Raw genomic sequence first — 10687 nt, forward strand, 5'->3', positions numbered from 1 at the left:
TTGTTTCAGTGTGGTACCACATTACTACGTGACCCAATCCAGAAATAGCCCAGGATCCGTTCAACAAGTATGAGAAGAATGCGAAAGTATGAGTCTGATGAGTGAAAATATCAGGCCTAACCTAGACCTAACATGCGTTATCCTCAAAAATGTTGATCGAAACCTGGATTAATCGACTGTTTCAGTGTGGTACCACATTACTATGTGATCCAAACCAGAAAATAACCCAGGATCTGTTCAACGAGTATGTGAAAAACGCGAAAGTATGAGCCTGATGTGGGCAAATCCCAGACCTATCCCAGACCTAACATGCGTTGTCCTCTAAGATATTGATGGAAACCAGGTTTAATTGACTGTTTCAGTGTTGTACTTCATTACTACGTGACCCAATCCAGAAATAGCCCAGGATCCGTTCAACAAGTATGAGAAGAATGCGAAAGTATGAGTCTGATGAGTGAAAATATCAGGCCTAACCTAGACCTAACATGCGTTATCCTCAAAAATATTGATCGAAACCAGGTTTAATGGACTGTATCAGTGTGGTACCACAGTACTACGTGATACAAACCAGAAAAAACCCAGGATCTGTTCAACAAGTATGTGAAAAACGCGAAAGTATGAGCCTGATGAGGGCAAATCCCAGACATATCCCAGACCTAACTTGCGTTGTCCTGTAAGATATTGATGGAAACCAGGTTTAATTGACTGTTTCCGTGTTGTACTTCATTACTACGTGATGCAATCCAGAAAAAGCCCAGGATCTAGCCATCAAGTATGAGAAATATGCGAAAGAATGAGCCTGATGAGAGCAAATCCCAGACCTAACCTAGACCTAACATGAATTATTCTCTAAAATATTGATCGAAACCAGGTTTAATTGACTGTTTCAGTGTGGTCCCACATTACTACGTGATCCAAACCTGAAAAAACCCAGGATCCGTTCAACAAGTATGTGAAGAATGCGAAAGTATGAGCCTGATGAGTGAAAATCCCAGGCCTAACTTAGACCTAACATGCGTTATCCTCAAAAATATTGATCGGAACCTGGTTTAATCGATTGTTTCAGTGTGGTACCACATTACTATGTGATCCAAACCAGAAAATAACACAGGATCTGTTCAACGAGTATGTGAAGTGTGCGAAAGTATGAGTCTGATGAGGGCTAATCCCAGACCTATCCCTGACCTAACATGCGTTATCCTCTAAGATATTGATGGAAACCAGGTTTAATTGACTGTTTCAGTGTTGTACTTCATTACTACGTGATGCAATCCAGAAAAAGCCCAGGATCTAGCCATGAAGTATGAGAAATATGCGAAAGTATGAGCCTGATGAGGGCAAATCCTAGACCTAACCCAGACCTAACATGCGTTATCCTCTAAAATATTTATCAAGACCAGGTTTAATTGATTGTTTCAGTGTGGACCCACATTACTACGTGATGCAATCCAGAAAAAGCCCAGGATCTAGCCATGAAGTATGAGAAATATGCGAAAGTATGAGCCTGATGAGGGCAAATCCTAGACCTAACCCAGACCTAACATGCGTTATCCTCTAAAATATTTATCAAGACCAGGTTTAATTGATTGTTTCAGTGTGGACCCACATTACTACGTGATCCAATCCAGAAAAAACCCAGGATCCGTTCAACAAGTATGTGAAGAATGCGAAAGTATGAGTCTGATGAGTGAAAATCCCCGACCTAACCTAGACCTAACATGCGTTATCCTCTAAAATATTGATCCAAACCAGGTTTAATGGAATGTTTCAGTGTGGTACCACACTACTACGTGATCCAAACCAGAAAGAACCCAGGATCTGTTCAACAAGTATGTGAAAAACGCGAAAGTATGAGCCTGATGAGGGCAAGTCCAAGACCTATCCCAGACCTAACTTGCGTTGTCCTCTAAGATATTGATGGAAACCAGGTTTAATTGACTGTTTCAGTGTTGTACTTCATTACTACGTGATGCAATCCAGAAAAAGCCCAGGATCTAGCCATGAAGTATGAGAAATATGCGAAAGTATGAGCCTGATGAGGGCAAATCCTAGACCTAACCCAGACCTAACATGCGTTGTCCTCTAAAATATTTATCAAGACCAGGTTTAATTGAATGTTTCAGTGTGGTACCACATTACTACGTGATGCAATCCAGAAAAAGCCCAGGATCTAGCCATCAAGTTTGAGAAATATGCGAAAGAATGAGCCTGATGAGGGCAAATCCTAGACCTAACCCAGTCCTAACATGCGTTATCCTCTAAAATATTGATCGCAAGCAGGTCTAATGGACTGTTTCAGTGTGGTACTTCATTACTACGTGATGCTATCCAGAAAAAGCCCAGGATCTAGCCATCAAGTATGAGAAATATGCGAAAGAATGAGCCTGATGAGAGCAAATCCCAGACCTAACCTAGACCTAACATGAAGTATTCTCTAAAATATTGATCGAAACCAGGTTTAGTTGACTGTTTCAGTGTGGTCCCACATTACTACGTGATCCAAACCAGAAAAAACCCAGGATCCGTTCAACAAGTATGTGAAGAATGCGAAAGTATGAGCCTGATGAGTGAAAATCCCAGGCCTAACCTAGACCTAACATGCGTTATCCTCTAAAATATTGATCGAAACCAGGTTTCATCGACTGTTTCAGTGTGGTACCACATTACTATGTGATCCAAACCAGAAAAAACCCAGGATCCGTTCAACAAGTATGTGAAGAATGCGAAAGTATGAGTCTGATGAGTGAAAATCCCCGACCTAACCTAGACCTAACATGCGTTATCCTCTAAAATATTTATCAAGACCAGGTTTAATTGAATGTTTCAGTCTGGTACCACATTACTACGTGATGCAATCCAGAAAAAGCCCAGGATCTAGCCATCAAGTTTGAGAAATATGCGAAAGAATGAGCCTGATGAGGGCAAATCCTAGACCTAACCCAGTCCTAACATGCGTTATCCTCTAAAATATTGATCGCAAGCAGGTTTAATGGACTGTTTCAGTGTGGTACCGCACTACTACGTGATCCAAACCAGAAAAAACCCAGGATCTGTTCAACAAGTATGTGAAAAACGCGAAAGTATGAGTCTGATGAGGTCAAATCCCAGACCTATCCCAGACATATGTTGCGTTATCCTCTAAAATACTGATCGAAACCAGGTTTAATCGACTGTTTAAGTGTGGTACCACATTACTACGTGATCCAAACCAGAAAAAACCCAGGACCCGTTCAACAAGTATGTGAAGAATGCGAAAGTATGAGTCTGATGAGTGAAAATCCCCGACCTAACCTAGACCTAACATGCGTTATCCTCTAAAATATTTATCAAGACCAGGTTTAATTGAATGTTTCAGTGTGGTACCACATTACTACGTGATGCAATCCAGAAAAAGCCCAGGAACTAGCCATCTAGTATGAGAAATATGCGAAAGTATGAGCCTGATGAGAGCAAATCCCAGACCTAACCTAGACCTAACATGAATTATTCTCTAAAATATTGATCGAAACCAGGTTTAATTGACTGTTTCAGTGTGGTACCACATTACTACGTGATCCAAACCAGAAAAAGCCCAGGATCAGTTCAACAAGTATGTGAAAAACGCGAAAGTATGAGTCTCATGAGGGCGAATCCCAAACCTATGCCAGACCTAACTTGCGTTATCCTCTAAAATATTGATCGAAACCAGGTTTAATTGACTGTTTCAGCGTGGTACCACATTACTACGTGATACAATCCAGAAACAGCCCAGGATCTAGCCATGAAGTATGAGAAATATGCGAAGGTATGGGCCTGATGAGGGCAAATCCTAGACCTAACCCGGACCTAACATGCGTTATACTCTAAAATATTTATCAAGATCAGGTTTAATTGAATGTTTCAGTGTGGTACCACATTACTACGTGAACCAAACCAAAAAAAACCCAGGATCCGTTCAACAAGTATGTGAAGAATGCGAAAGTATGAGTCTGATGAGTGAAAATCCCAGGGCTAACCTAGACCTAACATGAGTTATCCTCTAAAAATATTGATCCAAACCAGGTTTAGTGGACTGTTTCAGTGTGGTACCACTTTACTACGTTATCCAAAGCAGAAAAAACCCTCGATCAGGTCAACATGTATGTTAAAACTGCGAATGTATGACCCTGATGAGGGCAAATCCCAGGCCTAACCTAGACCTAACATGCGTTGTCCTCTAAAATATTGATGGAAACCAGGTTTAATTGACTGTTTCAGTGTTGTACTTCATTACTACGTGATGCAATCCAGAGAAAGCCCAGGATCTAGCCAACAAGTATGAGAAATATGCGAAAGAATGAGCCTGATGAGAGCAAATCCCAGACCTAACCTAGACCTAACATGAATTATTCTCTAAAATATTGATCGAAACCAGGTTTAATTGACTGTTTCAGTGTTGTACTTCATTACTACGTGATGCAATCCAGAAAAAGCCCAGGATCTAGCCGTCAAGTATGAGAAATATGCGAAAGAATGAGCCTGATGAGAGCAAATCCCAGACCTAACCTAGACCTAACATGAATTATTTTCTAAAATATTGATCAAAACCAGGTTTAATTGACTGTTTCAGTGTGGAACCACATTACTACGTGATCCAATCCAGAAATAGCCCATGATCCAGCCATGAAGTACGAGAAATATGCGAAAGAATGAGCCTGATGAGAGCAAATCCCAGACCTAACCTAGACGTAACATGAATTATTCTCTAAAATATTGATCAAAACCAGGTTTAATTGACTGTTTCAGTGTGGTACCACATTACTATGTGATCCAAACCAGTAAATAACCCAGGATCTGTTCAACGAGTATGTGACCCCTCCGGGGCTGCCAGCCTTTCAGCTGCAGTACGGGCTTAACGAACCCGGGGTACCCGAGTCATACACACACCGTAAGCCTCCTGTTGGTCGTCACAACGACCCATTCACAATTCCCTATTGGTTTTGTGAATGGTACGTGACGGCAGGAGGAACGGGGGTCTTGGCTTAACCGCCTGGGCCACGAGTATGGCGACTCTATAAAATCGCCCTCCAATCCTAAGCTATGGTGCGCGGCGATGGGATGCATGGTTGGGGGAGAAGGCCCAATCCCAAGCGACCACCTTCGGGGAACCTGCCGAACCCCCGGAGTATATAGGCTTACCCGGGTAAGGCGGCTCTACCCGGGCGGACCTTTTCTTCCGACCTGCTCGTGGGAATATTATGGAGTTCAATATTAAAACGGTGATGGGACGGGGTAAGTCAGAGGGGGAGGACGAAGGCGGTGTTGGGACTGGAGTGACGGCGCTCGCGCCGCCTCCAGCGCCTGGCCCGGCTTCGTGGAAGGTGGAGGAGGACGACGAGACTGCGTCAGTCTCGTCCTTCTCCTCCACCAGGAGCCTCATAGGCTCTAAGAGGAAGAGGACGGGGCAGGCCGTCGTCGAGGTGGGCGGGGCGATGAGCCCGTCGGTGAGGCTGAGTTGCCTCAGGGACGAGGTGACCGAGGAGATATCGGAGAGGATCTCCTCGTCCCTGAGGCGGGTGGAGAAAGTCGCCGCTGCCTGCGCCTTTAAGGGGCAGAAAAGCGGTGGCGCGGAGGCCCTGAAGGCCGCGGCGGAGGAAATGAGGGAGGCGGCGCGGGAGCTCGGAGGGCGGAACGCCCGTCTGCAGCTCCTGTTGGAGGAGGAGCGACAGGGGAGGAGGAGGGCAGAGGCGCTGTGGAACAGCGCGGCCCTCCCTCCCATCCTCCCTCCTCCTCCACCGCCGCGTCCCTCGGCGGAGGTAAATAAGCGGAGTGCGGCGGCAGTGGTGCGGGGCACCGCGGGCCCCTCCACCCGCACTCCGCCCGTGAAGAAGTCCCCGTTCTCCTCAGAAGACGATCTTCTGAGGAGGATTGGGGACATGATTGATGGCAAGCTGGCCGCCTTCCGGGAGGAGCTCCTCGCCGGAAGAGCGGTCAGCAGGAAGGCGGTGCCTCCCCGACCTATTCCGGTACAGTCGGGGAAGGCAAAGAAGGGCGGAGTGAAGGCTCCGGCCAGCGTTGCGGCACCAGGGCCCCGGGTCGCGACCCCCAAGGGGGGTGGTGTACCCGTGGTCGCGGTGGTCGCGTCCTCCACAGCACCCTCCCAAGGGGGGGTGGCGTGGAGTGAGGTGGTGGGGCGGAAGGCGAAGCCGGCGGCGAGGAAGGCCTCGCAACCGCAGCCTCCGCCTCCGCCGCCGCCGGCCAAGGTAAAGGCCGCGAAGGTCGGGAAGGCACGACCAGGTCGTCCCCCAAAAACGGCAGCGGTGACGCTGACCGTTGCGCAGGGGGGCGACCTGACCCTCGCGGAGGCGATGCGGCTCGCCAGGGAGAATATCTCCCTGGAAGAGCTGGGCATCGCCTCCGTGAGGGCGAAGAGGGCCGTGACCGGGGGTCTCTTGCTGGAGATCCCCGGTGCAGAAGGCGGCGCGAAGGCGGATCGTCTCGCCCAGAGGCTCCGGGAGCAGCTGGGCGAGCGAGGTGTCCGGGTCGCCCGGCCCACGAAGCGCACGGAGATGCGCGTTTGTGGGCTGGACGACTCGGTCAGCGCACAGGATGTGTCCCGTGCCCTTGCTAGGGCGGGGTACTGTCCTGTGGAGGACCTGCGGATCGGAGAGATCCGCAGGTCGCCCTCCGGCCTCGGGTCGGTGTGGGCCCGGTGCCCCCTCTCCGCCGCCCGTAAGGTGGCGGAATCCGGGAGGGTGTTGGTGGGGTGGGTTTCGGCGCGAGTGGAAATCCTCGCGCCGCGCCCGCTCCAGTGTCACCGCTGCCTCGAATTGGGGCACGTGAGGCAGTGGTGCACCTCGCCGGTGGACCGCAGCGGTCAGTGTTACCGCTGCGGTGCCAAAGAGCACCGTGCGAGCCAGTGCTCGGCGGCCCCCCACTGCCCGCTGTGTGCGGACATGGGGAGGCCAGCCGATCACAGGGTGGGGAGCAAGAAGTGCTCCCCCCCCTCCCGGAAGGAGAGGAAGAGGCGGGCTGCACCGGCTCCGGTGCCGAGGGAGGTGGCATCGTCCTCCATGGAGGTGGACGGTGCTACGGGGACGGACGGCCGGGAGGAGGCTGGCGCGGCCATTAATTAATGCCGCCCCGCCTCCTCCTCCAGGCCAACCTCAACCACTGCCGCGCGTCACAGGACTTGATGTCCCAAGTCCTCGCGGAGTGGGGGGTTGGCCTGGCGGTCGCCGCCGAGCCGTACCGCGTCCCTGATCACCCTCATTGGGTGGGCGACGCGGACGGCTTGGTGGCGACGGTATGGGGAGGGGGCGACGGGTCCCCACCGTTCTCCTTGTTGGAGCGCGGTCGGGGATTCGTCGCCGTGGACTGGGGGGGAGTCGCTGTGGTGGGGTGCTACATTTCGCCCCGTAGCGGTCACGCTGCGTTCGAGCTGTACTTGGCCGAGGTCGCGGCATGCGTGCAGCGCTACGCGGCCCGGCCGGTGCTGGTCCTGGGGGATTTTAATGCCAAGTCGGTGGCTTGGGGATCCCCCAGGACCTCCGTTCGCGGCGGGATCCTGGGCGATTGGGCGGCGGGGCTCGACCTCCGGGTATTGAACCGGGGGTCGGAGCACACATGCGTGCGGCGATATGGGGGGTCCATCGTGGATGTTGGATTCGCGACCCCCAACGCCGTGCGCATGGTGTCGGGTTGGCACGTGGTCGCGGGGGCAGAGACACTCTCCGATCACCGGTACATCCGGATGGAGGTCTCTGCCGCCGCGAGTGCATCCCGACACGGCCGCCTGCGTGGCACCCCACCATGCCGCTGGGCGCTTCGGCGCCTGGACAAGGACGCCCTGATGGCAGCTGCCCTCGCTGCAACTTGGCCGCAGGGAGCGGCCGAGTTGCGAGCATAGAGGAGGAGGTCGCCCGGCTCGGGTCATTGGTCGCGGGTATTTGCGACGCGGCGATGCCTCGGGTCGGGCGGGCTTCTCCTCGCCGGGCGGTGTACTGGTGGTCGGGCGCGATCGCGGAGTTGCGAGTCGCGACTGTCCGCGCCCGACGCCAGTACACCCGCGCGCGCCGTCGTCAACGTACAGGCGACGGCGTGGCGCGAGCGAGGGCAGCTGATGACCTGTATGGAGCATACCGCGTGGCGCGGGTTGCTCTGCAGGTCGCCATCAAACGGGCCAAAACCCGGGCATGGAAGGAGCTCCTCCAGACCCTTGATGACGATCCATGGGGGCGCCCATATAAGGTGGTGCTGAATAAGCTCCGCCCGTGGGCGCCCCCCGTCACCGAGGGTCTTGACCCCCGGCTGCTGGAGGACGTGGTCAATACACTCTTCCCAATTGGGGAGAGGGGACCGCGTCCTCCGGCGGCGGCGGCTGTCCCAGTGGAATGGACGGCCGAGCTGGGGGTCACGCAGGAGGAGCTGGCAGCGGCCATCAGACGGCTCGGGGTTCGTAACACGGCCCCGGGTCCGGATGGTGTGCCCGGCCGGGTTTGGGTCTTGACCCAGGGCGTCCTTGGGGCCGACCTCAGGCGGTTGTTCGACCGCTGCCTGAGGGAGGGGCGATTCCCCCCCAGTTGGAAGGTGGCGAGGATGGTCCTCCTCCGGAAGGAGGGTCGGCCCGCGGAGTCTCCCTCCGCATACCGGCCCATTTGTCTCCTCGACGAGGTGGGCAAGCTCTTCGAGCGTGTGATTGCTGCCCGCCTCGTCGAGCACCTGTCGCGGGGTGATCCCGGTCTGGCCGACTGCCAGTTCGGTTTCCGGGGGGGCCGATCGACTATCGACGCGATAGGTCGTGTGAGGGCCCTCTCGGAGGCGGCCGTCTCCCGGGGAGGGGTGGCATTGGCAATATCCTTGGATATTGCCAATGCCTTTAACACCCTCCCCTGGGAAGAGGTAAGGAGGGGACTCGAATATCATCGAGTCCCCCCTTGTCTCAGGGCGGTCGTCGGGGATTATCTCCGCGGCAGGTGGATCGAGTATCCGGGCCGGGATGGTGATATGCGGAGGGAGGTGTACTGCGGTGTTCCGCAGGGGTCGGTCCTCGGGCCACTCCTGTGGAACATCGCGTACGACTCGGTGTTGCGGGCCGGCCTCCCCGACGGCGTCAGCACGGTGTGTTATGCGGATGACACACTGGTGCTGGCCGTCGGGGCGCACTGGGGGAGGGCCATGCGTCGCGCGGAGGAGGGGTCGCAACGCGTCGTCGACCGGATCAGGGGGATGGGGATGACGGTGGCGGTCCATAAGACCGAGGTGATTGCGTTTCATTCACCTCGGCAGGATCCGCCACCCCCTCTGATCCGGGTGGGTGGGGCTGACATCGAGGTGAAGCCCCAGATCAGGTATCTAGGGCTGATCCTCGATAGCCACTGGCGTTTCGAGAAGCATTTCCGCTGCCTGGTCCCCCGGTTGGAAAGGATGGTTGCGGCTCTGGGCCGGATCCTGCCAGACCTGGGGGGCCCGGCGGGCCGAGTTCGTCGCCTCTATGTGGCAATGGTCCAGTCGGTGGCCCTATACGCGGCCCCCGCCTGGGCGGACGACCTGGCTGCCTCCCGGCGCAGCATGACTATGCTGCGTCGGGTGCAGAGGCGCATGGCGCTCAGGGTCGTCCGCGGGTATCGGACCATGTCACATGAGGCGGCGACGGTTCTAGCGGGGATGCCGCCCATGGACCTGCTCGCGCGGTCGCACGCCGTGATGCACCGGCACCGCGTCGACCGTCGCGCCGGGGTGGGGGCGGTCCCGGGCGGGCAGGAACCTGCTTGGGGCGATTTGAAGCACCAGGCCCGGCAGTCCGTGTTGCTCACGTGGCAGGAGCGGCTGGCTCTGCCAACCGCGGGGCACCGGACTGTCGGGGCTGTTCGGCCACTCCTGAAGGAGTGGCTGGACAGAGGCCATGGCAGCCTCACCTACCGGCTGGCACAGGTATTTTCCGGGCATGGCAGCTTCGGAAGATACCTGTGCCGGATAGGGAAGGAGCCGACGGCGCGTTGCTGCCACTGCGACGCTGAGCAGGACACGGCGGATCATACCCTGGAGGTATGCCCCGCGTGGGAGGGGGAGCGCCGTGTCCTGGTCGGCGTCGTCGGGCGGGATGTCTCGCTGCCGGGCGTGGTGCGCGCCATGCTCGGCAGCGAGGAGAAGTGGAGGGCCGTGGCCTCCTTCTGCGAGAACGTAATGTTGCAGAAGGAGGCCGCGCTGAAGCTCGCGCTCGTGCGGTGGCCCGAGGTCGTCGCCCGGTCGCGAGGCGTCGCGGGCGGCCGCCTCGGCGTGGCGGATGACCTAGGCTGGGAGGGGGGTCCTGAGGGGACCCTCCTCCCGCCAGGCGGCGCCGGGTCGGACCAGTTGGGGGTAGGAGTGCCTCCCCCTACCGGTCCGACGCAAGGGGAGGCACCCTCGGCGGTCTGGTGCGGCCATGAACGCCCGGCCGCCGAGGGGTGGAAACGGGGTCGCGGGCGGTTGCGAGTTGGGGCTCGCAGCCGCCACTAAACGCGGCCCCGGGACGGATAGCGGCGGGATGGAGTGGCCCCGTCCCGCCGCTATGAGGCAGTGTGTCTACTGGGAGGACCGATTGCCCCCCCGGGGGATGGGCGCGAAAGCGCGGGCACGGGGAGGATACCGGAAGAATGCTTCGAGCGATTCCCGGTATCCTCCCAAAGCGTGCCGAAGGGTCACCGTGGGGTTTTTAGTGGGTAGGTCCCGCGCCTGTCGTTGTACGGGC

This window comes from Colletes latitarsis, unplaced genomic scaffold, assembly GCF_051014445.1.
Source record: "Colletes latitarsis isolate SP2378_abdomen unplaced genomic scaffold, iyColLati1 scaffold0023, whole genome shotgun sequence".
Classification (NCBI taxonomy): Eukaryota; Metazoa; Arthropoda; class Insecta; order Hymenoptera; family Colletidae; genus Colletes; species Colletes latitarsis.